Source organism: Octodon degus, unplaced genomic scaffold, assembly GCF_000260255.1.
Source record: "Octodon degus isolate 3935 unplaced genomic scaffold, OctDeg1.0 scaffold00150, whole genome shotgun sequence".
Classification (NCBI taxonomy): domain Eukaryota; kingdom Metazoa; phylum Chordata; class Mammalia; order Rodentia; family Octodontidae; genus Octodon; species Octodon degus.
The window spans coordinates 3,520,036-3,525,328 of NW_004524726.1; positions in this window are offsets into that span (position 1 = coordinate 3,520,036).

Here is a 5,293-nt window from a genome sequence, read left to right on the forward strand (position 1 = left end):
TTTCAGTGTTATAAAAGGGTGTGTAACTTGAGCTCTAATACTGAAGCTATTTCCTTTAATCCAGTTTTTAGTTACTTTAATCTCTCCTTTACAACATTCATGTCTCTGTAATCACTCAGCATTTCAATCATTAATTGATTCAGCTAGTCATAATGATCATGTTCTTTACATTAAGAGCAGCCTGAGTGTTTGCAGATGATAAAAGGTGAAGCCAGATCTGGCAATAACAAACACAACCTTCTCTTTCTTTATTTCTCTTTTTCTTTCTTTCATTCTTTCATTCTTTCTTTCTTTCTTTCTTTCTTCCTTCCTTTCTTTCTTTCTTTCTTTCTTTCTTTCTCTTTACTAGTGAGAACTAGTGAGAACTAGTTTTATATAAATAAAACTTAGTAACTGGAAGCACTGGCCAAATTAGACTCAGCTATTTTATTTAACTGCCCTTTACTTTCAATTCTCTTTGAAGAAAATTTAGCACCATAATAGCACGAAACATGCAAAGAGGAAAATATAACAGAGCCGCCTTCCCAATGAAAGCAGCCCTACCTTGAGATTTACTGGATAGAAATATGTCACTTTCCAGGGTGGTGACACACTGAAACGTTTTTTAGTCTTATGCTTCTCTCTTCTGGCTGAATTCTCCAACTGGCCCAGGAGGCTCCAGCCTGTCCATCCTGTCAGTGTTGACACCATTTGCATAAGTACCTGTCATTATCCACTACCAAGTACCTCCTTTGCAACCTTGAACATTTCTTCTGGATTCATTATAATTAAAGAGCTAATGTAGCCATTCAAGTTCACATTGTCAATGACCATGTAATCATCTTCCCTAGTGGCCAGAATTCCTTTCCCTTTATGAGGTTACAATTAAACTCTTTCCAGCCATAAGGTCAAAAGAATCTGGGACAGTTAGCCTTCCCAGTGACTAATTTCACACCTGCAAGTCTGACAAATATAAAATAAGACCTCTTAAATGGAAGGTGTCAAATTAAGAAATAATATACATTTGACTACACCTCAACTGAAGTCAATTAGACGTAAAAATTAAAGACTGCAAATTCTTTTCCTGTTACTGGATGTGATGCTTGACATTCCACTTATCAATTTAAAGCACATCTGTGTCCCTTAGAAATGTTAAAGTAATTTGTAAGCTGCTAGAGAATTTAAATGACCAGAGCCTTGCAGAGTACTATCAGAGAAATTAATACAACATGCTCATGTCTATTCCTTATAATTTGTTTATTACCTCATTATTTCCCTTCCCAAGATTCAAGTTCTTCTAAAATGTATTTTGTAATTTTTCTGCTAGTAAGGCTCTTTATATTTTGTGAAGGGTTCTGATTTTTAGATCACTATCTATAGCTAAATTCCATGAGGATATTTAGCCTCTGGCTTCCAAGATATATCCCTGGCTACTAAAGCTTTCCTTTCTCCTGTCATCCTGAATCAGTGGTAGATCTCCCTCTTCACCCACAGTTTTCTGTGCTTCTCACTTTCATTCTACACACACAAGCAAGCAACTTGTCATGTGTTTATCCTTGTTTCTCCTCCAAACCAAGATGTGTTTGAGGCAATGAAGCTATTGACTAAAAGTTTTGCAAGATTACCTTCTGGTGGAACTCACAGGCATGTCCCTGCCAGTGCATCTCAAGGCAATTCTCAGGGAGGAGATTGCCTTGGTTCCCGCTATGCTTCACACCTAACAGCTCAAAGGGCTCCTGGAAGGGTGAACACTGTGACCCACAGCCTCTAAACCCTACACTCCAGCCTCGCTGGGATTCTACAAAGCCAGTGTGAGCCACTCAGTGGGAACAAGTGATCTTTTCTCAAAAACATCCAAGTGAGGACTCTAAGCACTGAAGTACAAAAAAGATAGCAATTCTCACATTTCTTAAAGTTGTTCAAGCTCTTGGTCTCATCAAAAAAGTCACTGTCACTGCCTTTTGTGGTAGATTTCTATTAGTTCTGCTCAGTTGCTTTTGACAACTACACTTTGATTTCTCTCCACATGTGCATACTTTCCCCATTCTCAGCTCACAGAGTTTCAGTCATATTTTGCTCCCAATAAGATTATTGCACCCAACTATGAAGACAATGAGCTGAACAAGACAAGGTCCAGTTCCATTCCTATAGCACAGAAAAAGAGCTAAGAATAAGGCCAACCCAAAAGAAGCAGAAACTAGAAGTGGAAAGAAAGAAATAGCTTCTGCTGTTGAGCACTTTCATCAGCCACATTTGACCAAGACTACATGCAACAGCTGAATTCATTCATTCGTTCATTCAGAAATATTTATCAAACACAGGACACTACACAGCATTTCCTATGCTGAGCAGGAGGCACTCTGCCATCCCTGTTCTCAGAGGATTCTCCCACGTGGAAAGCAGCAATGACCACTCAGCATGACTCACTTTCTCACAGAACTACAGCAGAGCTGCATGGGTTGCTCATAGAACATCAACCTATTTCAAAGCAGGCAACCTGTGCAGTAGAAGGAGAGTTAGAAACACCTGGCTGGAGTTTTCTGCAGTCTTTCTGATAATCTTTTCAGAGTATTAGTGCATATTAATTGTGCAAAAAAAAGGATTTCTAGTGACAGTTCCATACATGCATATATACCATAATCATATGAACCCTTCTTTTACCCTCTCCCTGGCTCCTTTCCCATTCTTTAATAATGTCTCCTCTGTTGTTGGTTTTTCCCCAAGTTGCACAGATAAGAGAAAACATGCAATGCTTGTCTTTCTGAGTCTGGCTTTCAGCCTTCCAAGCACTGGAAAGGTGAGCACCACCACACCCAGTCTCAGTCACATCTTAGCGTGCCCTGGGAGCAGGGCTGGTACAGCACACTGGGGATCGAACCTGGCCACTGCACTCTGCCTAAGCAGGCACTTTAGTCCACTGAGCTATCTGGCCGGCCCAGTCAGGATTTTTTTAATGCTTCAGTGTTAATTCTAATTAAAACAGAGTGGATCAATAATAGTTAATTCTCTCTCTGAGTGAATCTCAGAAAGAAACAATTTAATGAGGGTGAACCCACCACAACAGAAATGACATCCAGCTCTAATGGGCAAAAACAAAGGTTATATGACTTGCAGATTTGGCCCCAGTCAAGTATGCTTTGAGACCCAAGTTGGTCACTGCTGACTTCCCTGGCCCAGAACAAGCTCCCCAAAATAGGGAGCACATGAGGTTAATTAAACAACATGAGTAGTGAGCCACCTCACACCTGAGGAAAGATGCAGACTAACAGAATCTCCTGCCAGCAGAACAAGTATAGAGGAGGAGGGGGGATCATCTACAAGAAAGAAAAAGCCAAGAGAAAGAGTTCCATGCCAGTAGTTGCTTTTTTCATTCTCAGTAAGTGCATTATTCTCAGGGTGCTAAAATCTGTCAAAACATATGGATTAGAATTCACAAGTGACTGTCAAATACTTGCTCTTAATCCTAATGTCAGTGTATAGCTCTTTCCATAAAAGATAGCTGCAGCCATACAGCATATTCCATAAACAGAGAGGGAGTTAATTGCAGGAAACCAAAGTGAACAAAGCTGTCAGGTGCAGAGCTTTCTCAGCATGGCAGCATGGAGAACTCTTAGAATTAGGCAATAACCCAGGGTTGACCAGATGCCCAGATCAGATGGAGCACAGCCAGCTTGGTCTTTAGTTTTCCTGTGCCAGTTTGTCAACTTGTGACCAGAATTTCCCTGTCATATTTAGAGCAAACTCAGATAAGCTTTAATCCTATAAGGTTGCAGTGATTCACAACCTCTTACAGCTAGAGTGGCTAATTTCCCATTTTCCTAAAATTTTGGAAGTTTTAGCACTGAAGATATGGTATCCAGAGACATATTTTAGCCTCAGGCAAAGGAGGATGGTTGTTCCTACTACACAAAAGTGTTCAAAGGGCTTTCCTTAGAACCCTGATCAAGTGGGATCCCTGAAGCCTCACACATTGAGACATAAGAACAGATTGGACTCCTTTGGCCACTGAAAAGTCACATTCTTGCCTCTTTATTAATACAGTCCGGAATGGAAGAAACATTGATTGCCTCATAAAAAGTTTTGTGAGCTGGTGAAGACATGCCCTTTCTCCTTTTGGGATTTGGTTTTAAATAGGATTGTGGAATAAAAGGAAAAGATGAGGAAAGAATTGTCCAGATACTCACAGTTAATTAGACAACCACACCAATTTAATTCTACAGTGAAACACATATCTTCTTCAACTGAAAGACAAGTGGTGAGGCAAGGCCTCTGCTTAGCAGTAAACATAGCTGTAAGTCTGCCTTTACTGTTTAAACAAAAAGCGGCAACCTAGCCACAGCAAGTAATTCATTAACATTAAACCAGTCAGATTCCATTACCAAGAACTTCCACCAGCATAGAAAGAAGATGGGCATTAGCCAAGCCTTTTAAATCATTCAGGTGAATGGAGGTGTTTTTAATAGCATCTTTGCGATAGGACCTGTTAGTTCCAATTATACTAGACATGCTGATACACTGTTGATCTGTTCCTGAATGCCAAAAATATCAATGTCATGGTCAAAGATTCTCTGCCTGATAGGTGTAGTTGTATAAGAGAATAAAATAAATTAATGGCGTTGAATAGACAAACAACCCATATAAACAAATATTTGAAGAACATTGAAAACTCTGGACTCCAATTTGTGTTATTTAAGATAATGTTCCACAGACATAAAACTCAGTCTAAATAAAAATTTAACTTAGACATGATAAAAAATGGTGGCCCACAAGATAAAGAGGCCCAAGTAGTACATAACTGTTTTATTGCCGTATTTGTGCTCTTCTTTTTTCTTTACGATAGAGTTAACCATGGAAAATAGAACACATGTGTCTATCTCCACTACCTCATGAAATGTTACTTTCAACCAAATAATAAACATAGTACAATAGTTCTCCTTTGTCTGCAATTTGACTCTATAAGACTTCAGATATCTTCAGAGAACCATGATGCAAAAAATATTGAATGGAAAAATTCTAGACATAAGCAATAAGTTTTAAAGTACATACTGTTCCATATAAGGTGATGAAATCTCATGCCATCATGGTCTATCCCACTGTGGACATGAATCATCTCTTTGCTCAGTGTATCCATGCTGTACACACTACCTACCACTTTGTCACTGAGTAGTCAGATCAAGTATCAGAGTACAGGAGTGCTTGTGTTCAAGTAAATAATTTTTTACTTAAGTATGCACCAAAGATCAAGGGTCATGCTGTAAAGGAAGCATTAGGGCATAAGACATGGAAAGACAGTTTAGACACTGCCTAAGTAAGA